Below are 26,931 nucleotides of genomic sequence, written 5' to 3'. Positions count from 1 at the left end.
CCTGCACCATGCGTCAATTCGTAGCAGATCCTCCTGCATTTCAGTTGTTACAACCTGTCGATATACTACAGCATCATCTGCAAAAGCCTCAGTGAACTTCCGATGTTATCCACAAGGTCATTTATATATATTGAGAATAGCAACGGACCTACGACACTCTCCTATGGCACACCTGAAATCACTCTTACTCCGGAAGACTCAGACAGCAAACACACAGATACTACACGCATCGTGCGCGTGTCTCACTAACAGTCATTCCTCGCCAGGTGACGCTGCTAACGCGTGCTGGTAGGATTTACAAAAAAAAAAAAAAAAATATGGGACTTAACTTCTGAGGTCATCAGTGCCCTAGAACTTAGAACTACTTAAACCTAGATAACCTAAGGACATCACACACATCCATGCCCGAGGCAGGATTCGAACCTGCGACCGTAGCGGTCGTGCGGTTCCAGTCTGTAACGCCTAGTACCGCTTTTTTTTCTTTTTTTCTTTTTTTTTCGCGGGCAAGTGCTCTAGCATATTTTTTTTTTCATTCGGTGTAACAATAACAAACATAAACTGCTTCTAGCATTTGTTTCTTTAAATATATAAGACGATGACTTTATAAAATAAAATTTTTCTGGGAAACGTAAATAAGTGGACTTGTTTTTTACATAATAGTGAAAAAAATAAAATAAAATAAAATAAAATATCCTGCTTCTGTCAGTACAAAACAATAACGTTCTACGTTCCTCTTTTAGGCGCGTACCTCGCTAATCCCGTTATACCTCTCGTTGGTGTCGGGTACGTCTTCACGTGTGTTTGTGGATCCTCTCCACTGTCCTGGTCCTTTCTTGTTCTGATACTTATCGACAATAATTACATTCTCCTACCCGGGACACCCCAACTGGGTGGGGGATCAAGCAAGGCACTCCCTAAAAAATTTGCGTAATATGTTCGATATCTCGGATGTCTCATAAGCTTTGAGTGATGTTCCTGTAGTAAGGCCCAAAAGTCAAGCACATTCTTACTGCCGTCTCGGAAAAGATAACGCACAGTCAAACCTCGAATCCAAGTCACTGCGTTTGTCTTCGTTCGGGGATAATATGTCCTATCTGGGAGAAGTAGTGTGCGTGGTTCTATTGTTTGCGGCCCCATCCGAAGGAGGAAGGCGATCATTTTTTTGACCAAACACCATACGTCCGCCGAAGGACCGCATATCAGGCGATGCTCCTCAGTGTCTATAACATTGCACTGCGGACACAGTGGCTCGTCCGCCATATGAATTGTATGCAACCTGGAACGAGTCACGTATTTCCCATTTACCACCTGCTACCACAGTGCGCGCGTTCCCGTATCGAGGTGTGGGTGGTGCACTGTACGCCACACCACTGACCACGTAACTGTTGGTTGGCGGCGCTCTGCGGCATTATTCGGCCGTCGTCGAGTCAAGATGTGATATATATCACGTGCCGTTGCCGTCCTGGTAGTCGGTAGTTCCATATGTACATAACTGTGTTCCACAAAGAAGGTTCGCATATGGGCAAGCGATGGTGAGATGTGAGCCACCGCTACCGGAGCCGAACGAGAAGGTGGAGCGAGTTCGTCTATCAAGCTGCCCGTCAGACTTGTCTGGTGTCGTGTCCACATCTTTATCATCGTGGTTAAATAAATAGCCACTGCTCGGTCGCGTACGTGGACTAGTCCAAGACCTCCACGACTACGAGGAAGGGTGAGGGTTTCGTATCCTACCTTAAAAAGCAGACCTGTGCTCACAAAATATCCTAGTGCCGCCAGGATTCGGCGGGCCAACAGCACCGGCATAGGAAGAACTTGTGCCAGGTGGGGGATGCGAGAGGCTAGATAAGTGTTGGCAAAGGTGACCCGTTGTATCATATCCAGTGCCCTTAACCTGTGACTTCGGACACTCGCACGAATTGTTTGCAGAAGATGTCTGTAACTCAGTGCCACCGTGCGTCGAACGTCTGTAGTGAAGATAATTCCTAGGCATTTCATCTTGTTGATCGGCTGTAATGGTGCTACACTTCCTGTCGGGAGTCCTCTCCCGATGTTCATCGCTCCCGACTTTGCCATGTTCAGGCGACTTCCCGTAGCCATACAATACAAATTAATCCAATGCAAGGCCGCTCTAGCCTCGTCGCCTGACCATGCTAAAAACACTAGGTCATCTGCGTATGTTCGGCATATAAACTTGTTGTGCCTTATCGTCATTCGTTGGAGTCGATTCCGGAGCCCGCAAAGCAGCGGCTCGACAGCGATGGCATACAATATCGTTGACAGCGGGCACCCTTGTCTGACCGATCGTGAGATGGTGATGGGCCCCACCAAGCGTCCATTGATGAGCACTTTGGATGCGGCTCGGTGGAGTAGTCTCATGACGACGGTGACAAAACTTTCCGGAAACTTCATTTTCGTCATCACGTCCGTGAGATAAGCATGACTCAGCCTGTCAAATGCGCGATCGAAGTCTATCGATACCAAGACACCCCGGAGACGACATGTTGAAGCCAGTGCGATAACATCGCGGTAGTCGCTGAGTGCCGTTTGTACATTGCTAGCTCCTCCTAGCTGGGTTTGGTCGAGTGAAATCACTTGGCGTATCACGCGTTTAAAGCGTGCTGCAAGTATCCTGGCGTAGATCTTGTAGTCGCAATTAAGAAGGGTCAGTGGCCGGTAGGCCTGTATCCCTGTGCCGCCAGAGGGTTTGTGGATGGGGATGATCATTCCTTCGACGAAGGAGGGTGGAAGAGGCACGTTGGGAGACATCAATTCGCAGTACATGGCAGTCCATCGTGGAATCATGAGATCTTTAAATGTACGATAGAACTCTAACGGAAAGCCGTCGGGCCCCGGCGATTTGTGCGACGCTCCCTTATGAATCGCTTCCATTACGTCGTCAACTGTGATTTCACCTGTTAACTCCAGGTTGGCCGACTCGTCGAGACACGCGGAGAGCGTTCGTCGGACCTCATGAAAGGCTGCCTGATCGTGTTCCGCTTCTTCATAGAGATGACCGTAGTGTTCCACGAAAGCGTTGGCAATGTCTTTTTGCGTTGTCATGCGGCGACCATCTGGCAGTACGACCGTCTGTATTAAGGTTCTGCGGCTACGTTGTTTTTCTCTGATAACGTGATACATCGACGGGGATTCTCCACGGACTCGTTCAAAGGTCCTTGCACGGATTGCGACACCCTCCAGTCGGCGGCGCGTTATGGAAATTATTTGGGCCTGTGCTCGTTTTATACCTGCACGACGCTCCTGTGAAGGTGCTTGTACAGAAAGTTCGCGGAGCATCGTGAAATAAAATTCCGTCGTGTATCGCCTCCACATCATCTGCTCCCTTCCGTATGCAATTAACGCTCGGCGCAATGCAGGCTTAACGCATTCCAGCCACCACTGCAACGTCGTCGGATATGTCGGGAGGCGTCGTTCACATACATGCCAAGTGTCTTCGACTAAGCGTCTGCACTCAGGTTCCCTAAGGTGTGCTGTATTCAGTTTCCAAACACTGCGACTCCTCCACGCTTGTTGACGACTCAGGGAGACCGTGCATATATATGCTATGTGATCTGAAAAGGCGACAGGTCACAATTCCGCATCGAGGATCGCAGGTTCGAGACGACGTGTTACGCAAATGCGATCGAGACGACTTGCAGAGTGACTCATGACGTAGGTGTATCCACGTCTGCGGCCATGTATCTTCTCCCATGTATCTATGAGATTCATGTCCTGTATGAGTTGCCGCAGCTCCGGGCACGAAGTATAACGTGGGTGTTGATCTTTGGGTGCGAGCACGCAGTTGAAGTCGCCTCCAAATAATACATGTTAATACCGACCTAAGAATAGTGTTGCAATCTCCTCTGCGTAAAATCGGGATCGGTCGCGCCGTCTGTCTGACCCCGACGGTGCGTAAATGTTAACGACCCGCACTCCCAGCACCGTGAGCGCCAGTCCTCGCGCTGACGGCAGGTACACCACGTCCTCGGCTACTATGCCGCTACGTAGAAGTATCGCTGTTCCGCTGCCGCCGTCGGTAGTAGGTGTAATGTACGTATCGTAGAGGTCGGGGAAACTCTCAACACATACTTCCTGCAGCAGAACGATGTCGACGTCTGACGCATGCAAGATGTCTCGTAATAATTGCAATTTGACAGGCGTTCTGATCGAATTAATATTAATAGAGGCTGTTCGATATGCCTGCCGCTGTTCCTCAGTGCGTAAAGCGCACATGAACGCTTACGTTAATTTGTGTGCTTCTTCCCGGTGACATGCTGTCTGTGCGTCAGTCTGCATCTTCTGCGCGGTTAACATCCTGTGGGGGTCAGTATCGGATTCGTCGGCCCAGTTCCTGTGCTGGAGGTCCAGCTCCCGTCGTGTGTCTCCGGCCGGGCTGACCGAAGGCGGTGGCGTTGCTGCGGTGGGTGGAGGGTCTCCTTCCGTCGGCTTTCCGTCCGGTGTGTCTGTATTCAACCCCTGTGTAGCATGATTCGCGTCGTACTGCTGTGTGGGAGGTAGAACCTCCCGTTGCGCATCCGGAAGCACTGTATCGACGTCACACCCAAGTCCGTCTGACGTGGACTGCAGTAAGCAGGTATCCGACGGCGCTAGCCGTCGTTTCTTGTGGCGCTTCGGCGATCGTTGCTTGCGCGTGTGCGCCTCCGTATCCGAGTGCGGAAGTGACTCCCGGTGCTCAGGGACGAAAGCAGCTGTCGGCACAACAGCAGGATCAATTTCCATACCTCCTACCGATCCTTCCCGCTCGGTTAAGTGCGTCGTCGGCGCCGGAGCGGCAGAGGTGTGCGTCGTTTCGTCACTGGAGGCTGTCTCTGCCGCAGTCGGTTGCCGTAAACTGTCAGGATTCTGTTGCTGGTCATTCTTCGGGATGGGATCCGTTCGAAATGCGTCCGCATACGTTAGTGGCAGCGGCGTCAACGTGGACGGAGGTACGGGTTCGCCGTTTGGAACTTGCACTATCCTCCGCTGCATACATTCGGAACGGACGTGGCCCTCTTTCCCGCAGCCTGAGCATGTTTTGGGTTGTCCATCGTATATGACTATAGCTCTGCATCCGCCGATGAACAAGTACGAGGGTACATGTCGTGTCAGTTCGATTCTGATTTGACGCACCCCATTGAGAACGGGGTAAGTCGTGAAGTTGGACCATTTTTCCTCAACGTGGCTAAGCACTCTTCCATATGGGCGTAAGGCGTCAACGACCAAGTCAGACGGAACCTCGAAGGGAAGTTCGAAAATACGTATATTTCGTAAGCCCAGTCCTGCATGATCAATAGTTACGTCTCCAACATGTCCATCAGAGTGACGAAATTTGAGTCCATGTTTAGTATCTCGGATGATTCTGTCACATGCTGCATCGTTAATCAGCTTGACGTAAACAACACTGCTCACTAAGCAGAGGTGGATTCCGATAAGTTCGTTGTAGTCAAGTTTAACTTCGTCTCGTAGGAACCTTTCTATTTCGTAGGCTTTCGGTCTCGCATATTCATTCGAAAAACTAATCTTGAGAGTCGACTTTCGGTATGCATGTGCCATTCTATATCGAGTCTTCTAAACGCACGAGTACGCCGAAGAGGTAAACAACTGCGCGAGCGCGAACTTCTCCGGCAGGGACGTAAACAGACGTCCGTGCCGTAGCACCGCCGAAGGCAGACTGCCGGCCACTCCGGCCGGCTCGGATTTACTCCTATAGTAGGTCGGTGGGCGCAATGTTCTCACTAACAAGTGTACTTTTTGTTCAGAAATGATCGTTCGATGAAATGTACTGGTTTATTACTAACAGGGGAACCTCCCCATCGCACCCCCCCTCAGATTTAGTTATAAATTGACACAGTGGATAGGCCTTGAAAAACTGAACACAGATCAAGCGAGAAAACAGGAAGAAGTTGTGTGGAACTATGAAAAAATAAACAAAATACAAAAACTGAGTAGTCCAATTATAAGATATCCAACATCTAGGACTATACACCACGAAGAGCGCCGTGGTCCCGTGGTTAGAGCGAGTAACTGCGAAACGAGAGGTCCTTGGTTCGAGTCCGCCCTCGAGCAAAAATTTTACTTACCTAATTTTCGCAAAGTTACGATCTGACCGTTCATTCATTGACGTCTCTGTTCACTGTAATAAGTTTAGTGTCTGTGTTTTGCGATCGCACCACAAAACCGTGCGATTAGTAGACGAAAGGACGTGCCTCTCCAATAGGAACCGAAAACATTTGATCGCAAATTCATAGGTCAACCGATTCCTCCACAGGAAAACACGTCTGAAATATTCTATACGACACTGGTGACGGCATGTGCGTCACATTACAGGGATATGTTGTCGACCCACCTAACTTGCACACTTGGCGAATGGGTAAAAAGATTCTTCTACCTCGCCCGATTTAGGTTTTCTTGTGGATGTGATAATCACTCCCAAAAAAGTGATGAAAACATTGAGTTTGTCGCATAAACGGCAACAAATGAATGCAACAGTTTCACAGTCACACAGTTTTCCCTGTGCTCTGTCAAAACAAACGTTTTTAACGTTTTCAAGTTTTTCCGTGTGTAGACCGTCAAATCCTGCATGTGTCCAAGCAAATCTGAACATGTCCTGGAATTTTGGAGAGCAAAGTTGATCATGTCTGAGTGCATGAACTTTGATAATTGTCTGAAAATAAAAAATTAAAACTTTTCACTCGAGGGAGGATTGAACCAGGGACCTTCCGTTCCGTAGCTGCTCACGCTAACCACGGGACCACGGTGCTCCTCAGCGAACAGATACCTTATTTTTTTCATAGTTCCACACAACTTCTTCCTGTTTTCTCGATTGATCTGTGTTCAGTTTTTCAAGGCCTATCCACTGTGTCAACTTATAACTAAATCTGAGGGGGGTGCGATGGGGAGGTTCCCTTGTAAGTAAAGTTTGGATTTGTATTAGAATTATTATTCTTTTCGAAGTGATATTCTTCAGTTAAAATTGGTAACAGGTTAAAATTGTTAAGTTAGGGATGGTGGAGAGAAAATCAGTGGCAAGTTGAAGTCGATACGTGAGGCATGCTCGGACAGCACACCTGGGAGAGAGCTGCTGGCGCGACGTGCGACTCTTGATGTGAGTCCCGACCTGCCAACTGTCTTAAACTCTAACAAACATTCCACTTATGTTGATACATGGATAATTCAGTTAGTTCAGTTAGAACAGACATTAACGATGAAGCATTTTCGTTCTTTCAAGATCACAACGTAAACCGGACTACTTCATCTTTCTGTAATATTCGTGGACGTCACAGACCCCTAACGTAGATACGGGGCACGAAGTTCCTCATCCCACTCTCTCTCTTCGCCCCTCCCCCTCCCCCACCCCCACCTCGCCACAATACCTGTACAGTTAACTACGCTTCGCACTGACTCGTCATTATCTTATCCGGAAACATCTCACTGTGAGATAATTATCCCATTTACGTAAGGCAATTTGTAACACAACTTTTTACGGAGTTTTGGAAACAAGAACATAATATTTTTCTTACATGACGGCTGGTACTTAATTAGGATAGGCAGTTATCAGATATGCTGTGCGAAAACTGAAAAAAAAGGAAAGTAAATGAAAGAAAATGAAATCGCTCCCGTCACTGAATCCTAACCATTTCCTACAACATTAACCTTCTCACCGACGCCAGGCAGGCATATTTTTGTCCGTTTATAGATGGGAGTGACTTGTATTGTGAGTTACGTACTCACCTACAGTAATGTAACGCATCGGACGAATCCAAGGGATCGAACCACCAATTTTGCTGGAGGACGCATAGGATCCAGCGCTATACGTTTTAGTGGTGTATCTTCGAGATGAGAAGAATTTGCTTGAATACACCTATACCATGACAATTTTTTCTTCTAAACACGGAGCTGTGTGTGGTAAATCAGCGTAGGCTATATAGAAAACCAAACATTCATAAGTACCTCGTCCTTCCATTGATATCGAGCTATAGAGACAACGATTACTAAGTTACTGTGCCCTTTACTTTCCGGACGAGTGCTTCTCTCTGTCCGGAGCTCTCGCTTGTAGAAATTTAGACATCCGTACTTTATAGCATCTGTGGCGGTGCGACATGAGTGCTTGCTTGAATTTGTCATATATAACTGTTGCAGATTTATTTGGTTGTGAGTACACGCAGAGCAATTTCAAGAGAGAGACATCTAACATCTGCCAAAGCTCAGATCAGCTGTTCTTCAGTTACTAAAGCTATTCGTCTCGCATCGTGAAAAGAAATGTCGGTCTCACACTGGAGTGTTTTTGATGGGGTGTACTAACATTCGTAAGTCGCTTATGTGAATGGTGTTTGATAATGGAGTGCCACCTGGCAGCAGTTCCATAATCAAGATAATCTCTTATTACTGTTAATTCTGGTACTTAAAAATGTGTCCTGGTTTTACGAGCTTATCCCACGAATGAAGGCCTCCGAAGATGTAACGACGTTTTTCGTAATATTGGATGCTGTACATGATCGCAAGCCACGTAGAATAATACAGCGCCTTCAGTTCGTTTTTCCAGTTCGGCGGTTGTAACTTCAGATGGTAACATTATACTCTTCAGTGCACATACACCTCTGTGAAACCCAAATTGTGTCTTTAAAAACTTTTTGTTATTCTAATTGCTGTTAGACCATTTTCCCTTTAGCCTACTACCGTTAACAACAGAAGATAAAGCTACAGGTCTATACGAGAAGGCATTACTCGGGAACGTTCTGCAGTTCAAGGATGGAAACACTTTTGTTTTCCAGTCGTAGGTTATTTCTCTTGTTTTTATAGTTCGTTAAAATCTTCAAACACTTTATCTAATGTTGAAGAGAGTAAATTTTTTAACATTGAGATAGCTGATTTCATTAAAATCTCAGTGAACAATTTCGTATTTTTCGGGGCTTTGTCCTGTTCTAGTGCAAATGGGGATATGTCGCAGTTACGTTCTTGTCTGCCGCTTTGAAGTGCTGCAGAAATGCTTCCAGCTGTTGACATGATCCTTTACAGTTTAATTAGAAGTACGGGCCTTCAACAAAGACAAGACGGAAAGTGATGTACAGTGATGTTTGGTCATTTACACAAAGACTTCACAAGGAACCTTATCGCTGACAAACGAAACGTAACTAATAATGATTTTCCTCAATTGAGTCTGAAAGCTACTTGCGACATCCGCAATAAAGGAAACCAACACTTAGGGAACACCAGCGTGTTTAATGGTGCAACGACAGCGCTATAAATGGCAATGGACGGGGATCGGCGAAATGCCGCGAGTGATGAGGGACAAGGAGCACCACATTCGTAGTGTGTGGGTAGGTTGAGAACTGCGCCTAACGGGAGGCGTGCTGGAGAAACGTGTGCAGTTGCTGTGACCGTGGTGTCCGGGTGGCCCAGAGCGGTCACAGGGTTACGCGCCCTCTCTAACAAAAAAACTGAGTTAATCGATCATCGACGAACTTAAACGGATGTCTTACGAAGTGCGCCCCGAGCAGACACAACGAACAAAAGCGAACAAAATGAGATTTTAAAAAAAGTGGTCAGAGCGTCTGCCAAGTAAACAGCAGACCCGGGTTCGAATCCCTATCTGTCACAAATTTTCAGCTTCTCCACTGATTTCATCAATGCCCGCCCGCAGTCAATGTCTGTAATTCATTTGTGCCAAAAAAGACCGACTTGTAGAACCAGCAAAACACCTGAAGAAACACGGGAAAGATGTTGTGGGTTACTTACTGTAGCTCCCTAAATAAAAACAGTAACATTTGGCAAGTGGCGTAAAGGGCAACAGCGTTAAAAGTTGTCTACAGAAACGTCTGCAGTCAGATGTCTAGTGGATGGAGGAAAACTTTGAAGGGAAAGCTGTGAATGTAACCTGGAAGGAAAGGAAAAGTCGTTTTCTACGGACATAACACATCTCTACTATTTTAGTCCATTCCCACCAACACTTTCGTCTCCAATTATATTTAATTTGTTTTATTTCATTTCTTACACGACTGTCGAATGTGACACCAGATGATGTTTAATTATTTCTACAGTTTCTTCAGAACGTTTCAGTTGTACTGCACTATTCCAAAAGAGTTTCCCTGCCTGCTGCTTAATTCATTGTCTTGAATTGCCCTCCCCTTCAAATTTTACTGGTTTCTGCAGAAAAATAATCGATGATGTGATATCAATACAATTTCCGAAGTTCAGAGTCACTGGCCAACTACTAATTTACAGGTGCTTACCCGCCTTGGCCTATTGTCTCAACACTTTTAATTCTACAGTATCTCTTCTTGAGAAACGTGTCTGCCAAATTCTTCAGAATACCACCAGTTTATTATCGCGTGGTTAGTCCATCACAAGAGATCAAACTCCTATAAACAGGTAAACTTAATGTGTGAGAAATAATAGGAAAACGAATGGTTCAAATGGCTCTGAGCACTATGGGACATAACTGCTGTGGTCATTAGTCCCCTAGACTTAGAACTACTTAAACCTGACTAACGTAAGGACATCACACACATCCATGCCCGAGGCAGGATTCGAACCTGCGACCGCAGCGGTCGCGCGATTCCATACTGTAGCGCCTAGTACCGCTCGGCCACTAATAGGAAAACATATTCCATGCATACATAGCCCCGGTTTTCGACGTAAACATCCAGTTTGTTTTCCTTTTGCTTTGTGTTATCACCTGGTGTAATTACCCTCTGTTATCTGCCAGACAATACTCGACCTCAAAGCAGCTTTCTTATTTGCCACAAGGGCCGGGTCGCACACTCTCATTACTTTGGGTGTTGAGCTCGTCCTCGTCCCTGGCGGTCATATCTTCCTCCATCGTCTGGCGGGATCAGAGAAGATGCGCCGACCAGCCGTGTACCTGCGCTGCAGGCTGCGAGGTTCGCATCAGAGGTTTGAGAGACAACGGGATGACGCCGTCTCCGCAGCTAATGGGGACATCCACCTCTCGTCACACACCCTATTACAGAGCGCTGGCCGGCCGCGGTGGTCTAGCGGTTCTGGCGCTGCAGTCCGGAACCGCGGGACTGCTACGGTCGCAGGTTCGAATCCTGCCTCGGGCATGGGTGTGTGTGATGTCCTTAGGTTAGTTAGGTTTAAGTAGTTCTAAGTTCTAGGGGACTTATGACCTAAGATGTTGAGTCCCATAGTGCTCAGAGCCATTTGAACCATTTGAACAGAGCGCTGTCTTGTGAGCGGAGCAACAACGAATAAGTGCGATACACATTACGTGTACAGTTGAGTTCTGTTCAACACGGTATCATACCGCTGTCTACGGAAGTCTTCAGTTTATATTCCGCAAAGGTACGATATTGGTGTTGCTCACAGTATCGAGTAGTGTCTCATGTTCTATCCTTGGAAAAATGTACAGCATTACTTCTCTTGTGGCCGTTTTAGGTGTTATGTTTAGCAATAAAGGATGACAGCCAAAAACAGTTGCAGGATAGAATTTTTTATTAAAATTCTTGTCCAAGGTTTCGGTACATATAAATATACCTTCATCAGAAGTAAAACTTCTAAAATTACATCATGCAATGGAGAATAATAAAACAATTATGCCAAAGGCGTCGTCAGTAATGTTTTAATTACTGACGACGCCTTTGGCATAATTGTTTTATTATTCTCCATTGCATGATGTAATTTTAGAAGTTTTACTTCTGATGAAGGTATATTAATATGTACCGAAACCTTGATCAAGAATTTTAATAAAAAATTCTATCCTGCAACTGTTTTTGGCTGTCATCCTTTATTGTGAAGAATTTTAACAGTTGCTGCTGCAGCCATGTTTAAAATCTTGTTATGTTTAGGGAATCGGAATTTTCAAGAGGTCACGATAAAATGAATAATCCTGAAGGTATGCTGGTTGTCTATATTTCTCGGAGAAGCTGTGAACCACTGATTTCCCAATTGAAATTGACCTTTAAATATGCTACCAGAATAGGTCATGTAGGTCTACAGACGGATTGGCTAAATGTGTTAGGTATTCTTCTGGCACACGTAGGGGGTAAATTCTTTATTACTTCATTATGGTGCTGTATACATTTAACAGTATTACAGATGAGTTCTACATTTAAATTCTAATAACCAATACATTAAATCATCCCTTCTTTGCATTCATTTCATGCACTCAAATCTATTTTATCTTCTAGAAATCCGTAATATTATACTATTGTGTGAGGCTTAATTCAGTTATTTTTAGTTGACATTTGCATTTTAGTGCAATATTAGGGCCCGCATCTCGTGGTCGTGCGGTAGCGTTCTCGCTTCCCACGCCCGGGTTCCCGGGTTCGATTCCCGGCGGGGTCAAGGATTTTCTCTGCCTCGTGATGGCTGGGTGTTGTGTGATGTCCTTAGTTAGGTTTAAGTAGTTCTAAGTTCTAGGGGACTGATGACCATAGATGTTAAGTCCCATAGTGCTCAGAGCCATTTGAAGCATTTGCAATATTAGGAAAACCAACGAAAAGTAATAAGAATTGACATTAAAGTTTGTTTCCAACCAGTTCGGAATTCTTCTTGTAAGACTAGCTTTGTACCTGTAAGTACAATGTGAAAGACAATTAGGATCTCCTCCATGTGGAGTACTTTTGTACATGATATGAAATGTGTATGAACAAAAACTCCGTATTGAAATCATTCACGATAATAGCACTGGTGTGTTGTCTGAAACGTTACTGAATAGAGCTCGCTGTTTGAACATATAACTATCCGTTACCTACATAGGTCAGAGGGCAACTAAGACGTGACCGTCTTTATGTTTATCTATTCAAGTTGTCTCTTAGTTGAAAGTTCTATTTGTGTTTCTGTCTCTTGGCATATGTTGGCTGCTTTTCGAGTTATTCAGACGAGATGCGCAATACAGAAGACATAGACTCCTGGAAATGGAAAAAAGAACACATTGACACCGGTGTGTCAGACCCACCATACTTGCTCCGGACACTGCGAGAGGGCTGTACAAGCAATGATCACACGCACGGCACAGCGGACACACCAGGAACCGCGGTGTTGGCCGTCGAATGGCGCTAGCTGCGCAGCATTTGTGCACCGCCGCAGTCAGTGTCAGCCAGTTTGCCGTGGCATACGGAGCTCCATCGCAGTCTTTAACACTGGTAGCATGCCGCGACAGCGTGGACGTGAACCGTATGTGCAGTTGACGGACTTTGAGCGAGGGCGTATAGTGGGCATGCGGGAGGCCGGGTGGACGTACCGCCGAATTGCTCAACACGTGGGGCGTGAGGTCTCCACAGTACATCGATGTTGTCGCCAGTGGTCGGCGGAAGGTGCACGTGCCCGTCGACCTGGGACCGGACCGCAGCGACGCACGGATGCACGCCAAGACCGTAGGATCCTACGCAGTGCCGTAGGGGACCGCACCGCCACTTCCCAGCAAATTAGGGACACTGTTGCTCCTGGGGTATCGGCGAGGACCATTCGCAACCGTCTCCATGAAGCTGGGCTACGGTCCCGCACACCGTTAGGCGGTCTTCCGCTCACGCCCCAACATCGTGCAGCCCGCCTCCAGTGGTGTCGCGACAGGCGTGAATGGAGGGACGAATGGAGACGTGTCGTCTTCAGCGATGAGAGTCGCTTCTGCCTTGGTGCCAATGATGGTCGTATGCGTGTTTGGCGCCGTGCAGGTGAGCGCCACAATCAGGACTGCATACGACCGAGGCACACAGGGCCAACACCCGGCATCATGGTGTGGGGAGCGATCTCCTACACTGGCCGTACAACACTGGTGATCGTCGAGGGGACACTGAATAGTGCACGGTACATCCAAACCGTCATCGAACCCATCGTTCTACCATTCCTAGACCGGCAAGGGAACTTGCTGTTCCAACAGAACAATGCACGTCCGCATGTATCCCGTGCCACCCAACGTGCTCTAGAAGGTGTAAGTCAACTACCCTGGCCAGCAAGATCTCCGGATCTGTCCGCCATTGAGCATGTTTGGGACTGGATGAAGCGTCGTCTCACGCGGTCTGCACATCCAGCACGAACGCTGGTCCAACTGAGGCGCCAGGTGGAAATGGCATGGCAAGCCGTTCCACAGGACTACATCCAGCATCTCTACGATCGTCTCCATGGAAGAATAGCAGCCTGCATTGCTGCGAAAGGTGGATATACACTGTTCTAGTGCCGACATTGTGCATGCTCTGTTGCCTGTGTCTATGTGCCTGTGGTTCTGTCAGTGTGATCATGTGATGTATCTGACCCCAGGAATGTGTCAATAGAGTTTCCCCTTCCTGGGACAATGAATTCACGGTGTTCTTATTTCAATTTCCAGCAGTGTATTTGCTTTTACTACGTCTAATGATAAAGTACTCAATTCAATTCGATTTTAGTTGAAATCCTATGTTGGTTGGTTGGTTGATTCGGGGGATGGGACCAAACAGTAAGGTCGTAGTTTCCATAGGATTACGGGAGGACGCGAAAGGAAGGCGGCCGTACCCTTTCAAAGGACCCATCCCGGCATTTACATGAAGCGGTTTAGAGAAATCACGGGAAACCTAAATCGGCATCGCCGGACGCGGGTTTGAATCGTCGTCTTCCCGAATGCGAGTCCAGTGTGCTAAAAACTGCCCCATCTCGCTCGGTGATATACTGGTCTTTCTCAACACTTGCTTGGTATTTCGCGTAATTTGATTTGGCCATCGACATCTTTGGGATCAGCTACAGCTATTTCATATGTATGGCTATCCAAAAGGTGCGATTTTCTGTAGGAAAACCACAAAATCATAACTTTGGGAAGGGAGATGGAAAGCTTTGGTCTGTTTGAACAATCGTTCTTCCACGAACGTGGTCCATTACAAAATTCTATCGGCCTATTATCAAGAATTGGTCTTAGAGACGTGGGGAGAGTGGCTGTTACACACCTTACTCCGCAACACGACAGAAAGCGGTTAGCAGGGACCACATCGACCGCTCTCGGTACGCAGTGGTCGTAGACTCGCTCGTACAAATAATGTGGGGACCATTTTGACAGCAGCAACTGAACGCCCACCATTAATAATCAGCGTTAACTCTAACACAGCGGCGCCTGGAAAGTGGATGACAGGAACACCAAGATGTTGTGTCCCAAGAACTTATTCGTGGATGAGAAACCAAATGGTTCGCATGTCAACTGGGACACCCATGACATCCGTCAGCGACAACAGAAGAGATAAAAGCCGCTAGCCTATCGCCACTTCACATCGGCAGGTAAAGCGGAAAGCAGCCAGTACGACTTACGCCTTTGCATCCTCACTGTAGAGGTCAGGGTCAATGAATAGAGATACACAAACCTATGGCCACAGCTTGCTTAGTTGTTTCTTTTTTCTTTTTTTTGGGGGGGGGGGGTTGCTCAGAGTATCCTATGTCCGAGGACGAAAACATCTAGAATGTGCCCTCCAGAAACAGTCCAAGAACCAGCACCACTTTTAAACGTCACATAATGTACAGTTAATAGGAGACCGTGCTCTAACGCCGTAGTACAGTCAAACAGCCGCCCCGCACTTTCACAGTTTGTGGCGCGACGTCAGTCGACGGGAGGGGAAGGAGAGAGGCAGAGGGATCGCGTCTCCCTCCCCTTCCCCCGCTTATATCCTCCCGAAGCCGAAATCAGAGCACTAAAAGGGCCCCGGATGACCATCATTCATTGCGGTACACATCTCAGACCATTAGTGCCCAAAGGAAAAGAACTGGAACTCTAGTGACCAGCATAGAAGTAGACTGCAGACGAGACATCGACATTACTACGATACACTATCCCAAAATTCAGCAAACTGTGCGTCCTGAAGCTATTATAAAAATCGTTGAATTCCAAGTGGAAAGCCGGACGAAGTGGCCGTGCGGTTAAAGGCGCTGCAGTCTGGAACCGCAAGACCGTTACGGTCGCAGGTTCGATTCCTGCCTCGGGCATGGATGTTTGTGATGTCCTTAGGTTAGTTAGGTTTAACTAGTTCTAAGTTCTAGGGGACTAATGACCTCAGCAGTTGAGTCCCATAGTGCTCAGAGCCATTTGAACCGTTTGAACCAAGTGGAAAACACATTTCACCAATATGAGATAACTCAGACACACCAGTGTCGCAAATGAGTCTGGTTGTGACGCAGTTTACAGAGTCGAGTTTTGTTGTGGAGATCATTTGGCTGTTACTGTTTCGACTACTTGTATTTCTTTTCAGCAGCTGCAGCTTTACTAGCGATATTTATTCGTGTACAATTCCTATTTTCGGGGGAATATTCCTGGTTATTCTTACATGTGCGTTTTCAGATATTGCAAATGCGTGTCAAGACATTTCACCCGTTTAGCGTATTTTGTTTGTTGATTTATTTTCTTGCTAGCGTTTGTTCGCCGAAAGATGGGCTAGGTTTACGATTCTTTTTTATTGAGTATGAGTAGGGCAAATTGTGCCAGATTGGGAGACCTAGAAAAATTACGTGTGACGAAAGTCTGGTAAATATTCGAGGAATTAGTGCGGAATTTATCGAGGATAGGCAGTACCACCAGTTAGCATGTCTGATACTAGGAGTATCGAGCAGAGTGGAAATATCAGGCTGGCAAAATCGGGATAAACGTTCCGCCCGGCAATCCGATTTTTCCAACTACAGGGGACGTGCCACGATGGATTATGTAGGCATTACAGGCGCTGTGCGAAGAGACAAAAAGTCAGACGCAGACAGAGCTAAAGAAAAGGAAAGAGAAGCGGAAATAGAAGCGCATAGGAAGAGGCGAAGCGGGAAAGAAAGCAATTTTGGGAGACGATGGTTGAGCCGGATAGAAAATTCGATGCTAGGCTGCAGGCTATTCGTGGGAAAATCGAGGTTGTTTCGAAAACAGTAGATAACGGTATAGCAGGCCGAATCTAGAATAGGAAGAAAGGTAGTAACACGCCTTCGAAAAAGGTAAAAACAGTCTATAGCGTGAGTGAAGAAATGGCACAAAGAGTGCAAAATCTAGGGGAACGGCCTGTTTCGAAAGCGACTCAGCAGGCATCATTTGTCGGAACAGAGGATTTCGCTACGATAAAATGCGACATTTGGAATTTAAAACGAGGAGCTGAGCGTCCACAAGCGATGGAGCCGCTTTCGGCCCTATCAGAGAGAAGAACAGCGAAGGATAAACAGCCCATCGTGTGCAAATTCTCGGTCAAATGGAGCGACACGATGCGATACAGAATGTATCTCTATAGGGTAAATGAGTACACATTCGGGGCCCACGGCAAGGGAAGATAGCTTTGTTAGAGCTCCGCCACTTGCTGCAATGCGTTTCCAATCGTACACCAATTATTTTGATGAATTTACGAAACGAAATCAACATGTGGACCAACCATATAACGGTGCTGAGTTGATCCATATATGCGTTAATCCGATGATATCGGAGCAAAAAACAGCACACATTGGAGATTTGAGGGGAACAACCGATGTGCAGGCATCCAGATTATCTCGGTCAGAACCAAACGAGACTGAGCGTCAAGACGAATGTGCCGTAGTCTACCACGGCAGATCTCAATACGGGAATGGCTGGAGTAGCGACCGGAGAAGCACACATGCACAGGAGAATGACAATAGAAGCCACGGCAATTTGAGGAAAAGATGCCTCAAAAGCTCAAAATAACGAGATGTCGGCGCCGACAACGTAGCAGGAAAACAGGTCTATTGAGACGATCAAATTTCGGAAGTGCGCTCCAGTCCTCAGCCGACAGTTCTCACAAGAAAGGAAGCAGGTAACGAATGTAAATAAGGACTGTGTTTACATTGTAAAGATGCTACACTACGAAAAAGTACGAGATGACTTGCTGGTTGAGACGGACCTCGCCGATGAACCGGTGTGTTCAGTCATAGACGTAAGTAGAGGTGAGCAGATTCTCTAATGCTCCTTATCTGTAAGTTTCGCTTATCATTAGCTAAAAGTTCTGTTTTGTTTTCTCTGTACACATTTTTTCTTTTATTTGGTATCCAGTATGTAATGCTGTGTTAGGTTAAATCATGCATAGAGTTGCGGTTGTCTGTGGTCCTGCTTTATGCGCTTCGCAGATGTTTTGGGAGAATGTGTGCGCGTGCCCGAGTATAAGCGCATCTGTTCATTTTAGTTTTGCACCCGTTTTCATGGAGATTCGTTCACTATCAGAAAGCGAATACGCGTTTTTCAACTATTATAAAGTGGAGGTGCGGCGTGCTGCCGGAATCAACGGCAGAGATGAGAGATGTCCTCTTTGCTTTTGTTTCAGAGATATTGAAAGGAAGGAGCAAGGTAAGAAAATTGTCATTTATGGTTGTGCCCTCGTTACATCCTTTAATTGTATATAATGTGGAGCCTTTTTTCGTTCTCCAGTTGTCGGTTGTCTCTGTTAAATATTGTGATCACTGTTACGAGTTTTAGGAATTACTCTAGTTGTTGAAGACTGTCGCTCTCAGGCACTGGTTGACAGAAAAAAAAAATGGTTCAAATGGCTCTGAGCACTATGCGACTTAACTTCTGAGGTCATCAGTCCCCTAGAACTTAGAACTACTTAAACCTAACTAACCTAAGGACATCACACACATCCGTGCCCGAGGCAGGATTCGAACCTGCGACCGTAGCAGTCACTCGGCTCCAGACTTAGCGCCTAGAACCGCACGGCCACTCTTTTTACGTCGCAAGACACCCGTTTCAGTTCGTCGTTGATCCATTAACTCAGTTTTTTTATTACAGAGGGCAGCCAACCCTCTGACCGAACACGCTGAGCTACCGTGCCGGCTAAATCATCGGCAGAAGTTGGAATTGAACCCAGACCATCCTCATAGGAACACCACTCTGGCCGGCACTGGTTGACAGAGATTTGAAGGAAATAACTTTGTACATTCACTGATTTTGCGATTCGTGATTATAGCAACCCTTACTATAAATGAAATGAATTTGTTAGGTAATACAGGAAATAAATTGTCACCCATGATGCTCTAACCTATTCGAAGCTCCAAATCACGATAACTGATATCGGAAAGAGCACATCACAAATATACGTAGAGATAAAAATTCTGGGGAGTGGACACTTATTTATTCTTGTTGCTTTTTCTTCTCTTGTGAACAAAACTAGAATAATTAAAGTCTTTTGCACTTTCGCATTGCGGTGGAAACCGTATTCGTTTTGGTTAATTCCATAAATTGTTCAACGGTTCCACTTTCAGTAGAAAACAGTAAGTAAAACAGAGTGTTAGCATCTACGTATGGGACTGTGATGAACAGAGTAATGATCCATTAAGCTTACGCTTGTTTCAGACACAGCGGCGAATATCTTACAGGCGAAGGGTGGGTAACGGTAGCGGGCCAGGCTGTTTTAACCATCAGCGAGCGGGCGGCAGCCGAGCCGGGTGACACTGCCTGCCTTCACACCGCAAGGGTCGGCGCGTGCCACGTGTAAGGCAGAGGACTGAGTGCAGCTGTTACGGGCTATGTTGTAGAACGCGGCCGCCGGCCGGCGGCACCTGGCCACAAGCCGCACAGCCTTTGTCTGCTGTAAACGACGACGTCAGGCAACAGGTCGGCGTGACTGGACTACGTCTCACAAGGGAACCTCCCCATCGCACCCCCCTCAGATTTAGTTATAAGTTGGCACAGGGATAAGCCTTGAAAAACTAAACACAGATCAATCGAGAAAACAGGAAGAAGTTGTGTGGAACTATGAAAAAAATAAGCAAAATATACAAACTGAGTAGTCCATGAGCAAGGTAGGCAACATCAAGGAGAGAGTTGGGTTACGAGCGCCGTGGTCCCGTGGTTAGCGTGAGCAGCTATGAAACGACAGGTCCTTGGTTCAAATCTTCTCTCGGGTGAAAATTTTAATTTTTTTATTTTCAGATAATTATCAAAGTTCAGGCACTCACACATAATCAACTTCGCTCTCCAAAATTCCAGGACATGTTCAGATTTGCTTGGACACATGCAGGATTTGACGGTCTACACACGGAAAAACTTGAAAACATTAAAAACGTTTGTTTTGACAGAGCACAGGGAAAACTGTGCCACTGTGAAACTGTTGCATTCATTTGTTGCCGTTTATGCGACAAACTCAATGTTTTCATCACTTTTTTGGGAGTGATTGTCACATCCACAAGAAAACCTAAATCGGGCAAGGTAGAAGAATCTTTTTACCCATTCGCCAAGTGTGCAAGTTAGGTGGGTCGACAACATATTCCTGTCACGTGACGCACATGCCGTCACCAGTGTCGTATAGAATATATCAGACGTGTTTTCCTGTGGAGGAATCGGTTGACCTATGACCTTGCGATCAAATGTTTTCGGTTCCTATTGGAGAGGCAAGTCCTTTCGTCTACTAATCGCACGGTTTTGCGGTGCGGTCGCAAAACATAGACACTAAACTTATTACAGTATTGCAAATGAATGAACGGACAGATCGTAACTTTGCGAACATAAAGAAAGCAAAATTTTCACTCGAGGGAGGACTCGAACCAAGGACCTTTCGTTTAGCAGTTGCTCACTCTAACCACGAGACCATGGCGCTCATCGGCTAACATTCTCCTTTATGTTGCTTATCTTCCACATGGACTACTCAGGAAGAAGTTGTGTGGAACTATGAAAAAATAAGCAAAATATACAAACTGTTTTCTCGATTGATCTGTGTTCAGTTTTTCAAGGCCTATCCATTGAGTAAATTTATAACTAAATCTGAGGGGGGTGCGATGGGGAGGTTCCCTTGTCAGTGCCCCGCTTTTACTAAGACACACGCACGCGCACGCACGCACGCGCACGCACACACACACACACACACACACACACACACACACACACACACACACACACACACACACACACACGATATTTACGAACTGTTCTTGATAACCATTTTACTTACAGTACACAGCATCATAATGGGACACTGGAATAGATGTAATTAAGGCACATGCCATCATTTTCATATACAGCCAAGTGGTGCTCCTAATTCAAATTTAATGATTAAGATATTCATTTGTTTTGTATACGTGTGAAGGCAAATGAGACAGTCACCTTATAACACTTCCGTCAGCTACTGCTATACCATAACCTCGAAGCTGGAGGCAGGTTGTGAAATAGAACTACCTTATTAAAGCAATTATGCTATAACGCAACAGAACAGGGTTACCCTCTGAGAGGAATTTTGCTAGGTTGACCGTGTTGTACCTAACGGAAATGGCTTATCGGAAATGAAAGTCAGAATTACGTAAATATTCGAACAGTAATAAACAAAATTTTTGCTTATCTGCACTGTTTAACGGACAAATAAAACGTTCGCCAGCCTAATTAGGCAAGAGAATGATTAACATTCTTGTTCAAGAAAATAGTTATTACTAATTTTAACGGATAAACACAACCTATACTTTGTCACACGAGTGCAATGAACTCCGACACATACATATGTTTACGGTAAGATTGAAGCTAACAGCTAGAGCAGCACAAACTATTGGCAAAATATAACAGATACCGAAACACACTATTACATTCAGGACTTGTTCAAATTGAATGGTCTTTACAACTTTAATGATATTCTCTTAAAATTGAATCGAGCTTCACGCTGGGTGCCATTTTAATGATATTCCTGGAATGAATGATTTGAAATTTCGTAGAAATAAAAAAGGAAATAATAATTTTATTTCTTGCTTAAAAGTTAATTTGCCTTAGTGCGAACTTTGTTGTAGAACCACTCTCTTCATTACGTGTGGTAATAAAAAAAAAAACAAATTTTACTTTCTTAAGGATTACGTACATTTAAAGGAAATTATTACGTGCACTCATATTAATTGGATAGTACTATCTGGATAAGAACTGAGTCTCTTAAATCATTCGGCCTTGGCATACACTTTCCAGAATGCAGTGGGTTTTTCTTTTTGTGAAATATTTTTACTGACTTTTATCCCGGCACTAGCCATAGAACACAAGAATATTTTAATTAACAGAAAATGTCTTAATTATTGCCAAGCCGACATTTATCACTGATCAAACCTACTACATTACGCATGTGATTTATAGATGACGTGGGCATGCTCATTTACATAAATAATTCACACTTTTAATGAATACTAATATATTTAGCCCAAACAACAAGTCAACTCACATTAATTCGTATGCTTTGATTAAAGGCGGCAAAGTCCCGACAGATACAAAAGAAGTACATCTTAACTCTGCTGGATAACCACGATGCATACACAACCTTTAGTGCCCACAATGCGGGTTAATGAATCAGGCGCGTCTAATGGGCGCGAGCGTAGCTGCACATCGCGTCTGCTAGAGCGATCAAGGATTAACACTTCCTCACTTCTTCCTCACTTCAGCTGCTCTGTCCACAACTGACCCTTCCTCACTCTAGCGGCTCTGTCCACACAACTGACCCTTCCTCACTCTAGCGGCTCTGTCCACACAACGACAGAGAGTCTCCACATGCCAAAGATAAACAACGGCACGACTATTACGATTATTAACATTTCTTTGTAAATCGATTTCTAGCAAATATCGCTGATACCGCAAATACTGACACTTTTACATTCACATAATAAATATAGAAATTTCCTATCCTAAATACAGAGAAATGTTACAAAAAAATATAATAAAAATAACAAACATATTTCATACCACATTCAGTAATATTAAGATATATATATATATATATATATATATATATATATATATATATATATATATAACTTGCCCAGATCGGCGTATATGTTACAAATAAAATGTGAAAATGCCAGGGAACGTTACACAACATTACTATTGACATTCACTGCGGGATCATAAATTGGACATAGGTTAAGTCTCTCTCAGTTAAATACTTCACTATTTAAAATGAAAGTTAATTGGAATCCACTAACAGGATTGCTTCTCACTATATTTTGAATAAAGAAATTATGGTTTTCATAAGTAGTGGTCTTCTCGTTACTTGTTACCTAGCATTAGCACAGTAGACGAACTGTGTATCAAGTTGTACTATTAATACGCACTTCCAATACACAAGAGAGAGACAAACACTTAGCAATCATGAACATATAATTTTCTACTATTGCAGTTTTCCACGTTTACTACAGTGAAACACAATGTTGACAAAATTGCAAGAAACTGACTCACCTTTTGAAATTTACCACAGGTAGCACTATGATCATTAACTAAGCAAAACTTTATAAGCCTCAATTATAAGAACTTTAATTTTTAAAAGAAACTGCAAATTGTCTTTCTAACCACAGTCTTCTATTTTCAAGTAAATGATTAAATAGGTGACTTAGAAACTCCACTAAACTTTAAATTAGACTGTTTCCATCCCTGGGAGGCTTTCACAAGACTACATTTACTACCTCCCACAATTTCATTAAATCCACAGTAAATCTAAACACTCCCTTCATACCAAAGATCAAACAACACTATTTAATGTTATGAGGCTTTCATTTCTTCCATAAAATAGGTCACTCGGTATTCATAGTTCAAATGGAGAGGAACCTGAAAGGTCTTGTGATAGGGAAAAATCAAGGTAGGTACATGAATTCAGTTATAAGTTACCTTATATTTGAACACACTACAAAGAAAGGAGTATACAATTTTGTGTTATCGATTCAATCAAACAATATTTACAGAAGCTCAACGATGTAACATTAAATAAAAAAAAAGCAAAATAAATCCGTACAGCATAAGAGCTATGGTGTTACAACCTCTCCAAAATCATTTTTACTTGTAATTTATTTCCTTTTCTTTATAATTTTGCTGCTACCGTGAGCAGATTACCACATCTACATCTACCTCTACATCCATACTCCGCAAGCCACCTGACGGTGTGTGGCGGAGGGTACCTTGAGTACCTCCATCGGTTCTCCCTTCTATTCCAGTCTCGTATTGTCCGTGGAAAGAAGAATTGTCAGTATGCTTCTGTGTGGGCTCTAATCTCTCTGATTTTATCCTCATGGTCTCTTCGCGAGATATACGTAGGAGGGAGCAATATACTGCTCGACTTCTCGGTGAAGGTATGTTCTCGAAACTTCAACAAAAGCCCGTACCCAGCTCCTGAGCGTCTCTCCTGCAGAGTCTTCCACTGGAGTTTATCATCTCCGTAACGCTTTCGCGACTACTAAATGATCCTGTAACGAAGCGCGCTGCTCTCCGTTGGATCTTCTCTATCTCTTCCATCAACCCTATCTGGTACGGGTCCCACAGCGGTGAGCAGTATTCAAGCAGTAGCCGAACAAGTAAACTGTAACTGTTGTGGGTTGGCAGGAGAGCCAACACCGTGTTCCTAGAGGAAGCCGAAAGGCACGCGTTTTAGCTCACGCAGGCTGGCGTGAGGTCTGGAACAGGTCAAGGAAATTAGAATTCAGAAAAAACGGACGTAGCTGATGGAATACTTAACGTTAATGCATAAATGGTGAACGTCGCTCTTGACGGTACATTATTCATAATATCAATAGTAACTGGTAATGGCGCCTTGCTAGGTCATAGCAAATGACGTAGCTGAAGGCTATGCTAACTATCGTCTCGGCAAATGAGAGCGTATTTTGTCAGTGAACCATCGCTAGCAAAGTCGGTTGTACAACTGGGGCGAGTGCTAGGAAGTCTCTCTAGACCTGCCGTGTGGCGGCGCTCGGTCTGCAATCACTGATAGTGGCGTCACGCGGGTCCGACGTATACTAACGGACCGCGGCCGATTTAAAGGCTACCACCTAGCAAGTGTGGTGTCTGGCGGTGACACCACATTCCTCCCCCGCAAATCGGCGTACGGTTGTGGCATAAGGCTTCCGCCCGCCGTGGGGAGGACCCCATGTTGACGTATGCGACGAGGCGGGGAGCCTAACAACAGGCGAGGCTGTGCCACCCGCACCCGGCCATTCGGTCCGAGGGGAGCTAGGAAACGCCTGAAAACCTAGTCCAGGGTTCACGCCAACATGCTGTGTATGCGCCCGCAGAGAGACAGAAGGGGCCGAAGGGTCGACCTCCATCGGGCCGGGGCTCCCGACGGGCGAAGACGACATCTGGTCCGGAGCGGGCAAGAGTTCCGTGTCGGAGGACAGCTGGTCACGGGAAGCGATCGGCGGCGCGTGACCCAGGGAGGCGCCCTGCGGTTGCAGCGACGCGTCCACTGCGGGCGTCGCCGGCGGGAGAACAGGCGGCGGCGGCGCGTCGCCATGAAGCAAAATGGAAGGCAGCGTCGGTAACACCTGGGGATGAGGCGAGCCAGTAGATGGGTCCCCAGGGCGCTGACCTGACGGCTCCGTCGCTGAAAGCAGATGGGGAGCGGCAGAACCCAGGCGACGACAGAGGCGCAGCTGATTGAGATGCCGACGCACCTCACCAGAGGCCCCCAAAACCAGATACATAGCGCGGCCGAGGCAGCGAAGAATGCGCCCTTCGAGCCAACGCCGTGAACCGCGATAGTGGCGGTAGTAGACAACGTCGCCTGGGGCAAAAGCAGGTGTCTGCCGCTGCTCAGGAACCTGATGCGGCGGATGTAGCAAAGACATCAAGGTGCGATGAGGACGACCGTCGAGCAACTCAGCCGGCGAGCGACCATCTCGGGGCTGAGAGCGATACGAGGACAAAAAGAGCAACAACGCGTCCTCCCGAGAATGCGACTCTTAACTTCAACATCTGTGACTTGAAAGTCCTGACCAATCGTTCAGCGGCACCGTTTGACTGTGGTGAAAACGGGGCGGACGTCAGATACCATTGGCCTTGCAGGATGACTGAAATTCTGCGGACATGAATTGTGGGCCATTGTCGGAAACAATAGTCTGTGGAAGACCTTCAATGCAAAAGATAGCAGACAACGCTTGGATGGTGGCAGATGACGTCGTGGAAAACATCCAGACAACAAAAGGAAAATTACTGAAAGCATCGACCACAACCAACCATCGAGCATTCCAGAATCGACCAGCAAAATCGATGTGTAAGCGTCGCCAAAGGGAAGTGGATTTTGGCCATGCAAAGGATTTCCGCGGTGGTGCTGATTGTTTTTCGGCGCACACCATACAAGAAGAGCACATATTTGTAATCGCGGCATCGATTCCGAACCAAGTACAGTGCTGACGAGCAAGTTGTTTCGTTCTCACTATACCCCAATGTCCTTGGTGGAGAAGCTGTAGCCCGCATCTCGTGGTCGTGCGGTAGCGTTCTCGCTTCCCACGCCCGGGTTCCCGGGTTCGATTCCCGGCGGGGTCAGTGATTTTCTCTGCCTCGTGATGGCTGGGTGTTGTGTGATGTCCTTAGGTTAGTTAGGTTTAAGTAGTTCTAAGTTCTAGGGGACTGATGACCATAGATGTTAAGTCCCATAGTGCTCAGAGCCATTTGAACCATTTTGGAGAAGCTGTAAGACGACTGTAACGAACATGGGACCACGACCCTGGACTAATCATTATCAGAACGCAACAGAAAAACACCACGTCGTACAAAAAGTCTCTCCTGGTGAGCAAAAAATCGGCGAACCAACGGATCCCCGATCCGTGACTTTGACAAGTGCCATTGCGTACCAACAAAACGGAGAACGGTAGCAAGGACAGGGTCGGCAGCTGTGGCTGTAGCTACACGACGAAAATCAATCGGAAACGATTCGACCACGTCATCGGTTTCCGAATCAATGAACATGCAAGCAAGTTCGGAGGAATCGAATGCTCTATCCTCAGCAACAGGCAAACGGGGCAACGCATCGGCGTTTCCGTGCTTAGCAGTGGACCGATACAAGATATCGTAGCGGTACTGCGAGAGGAAAATAGACCAGCGAATGAATTTCTGCGCTGTACGTGGAGGTACAGGCGATAGTGGCTACTGATAGTGGCGGCACGCGGGTCCGACGTATACTAACGGATCGCGACCGATTTAAAGGCTACCACCTAGCAAGAGTGGTGTCTGGCGGTGACACCACAGTAACCTACTTGTTTTGTTTTCGGACTGCATTTCCTTAGGATTCTTCCAATGAATCTCAGTCTCGTATCTCCTTTACCGACGATCAACTT

Source organism: Schistocerca nitens, chromosome 12 (assembly GCF_023898315.1).
Source record: "Schistocerca nitens isolate TAMUIC-IGC-003100 chromosome 12, iqSchNite1.1, whole genome shotgun sequence".
Taxonomy (NCBI): Eukaryota; Metazoa; Arthropoda; class Insecta; order Orthoptera; family Acrididae; genus Schistocerca; species Schistocerca nitens.
Note: the sequence above shows the minus strand (reverse complement) of the source record.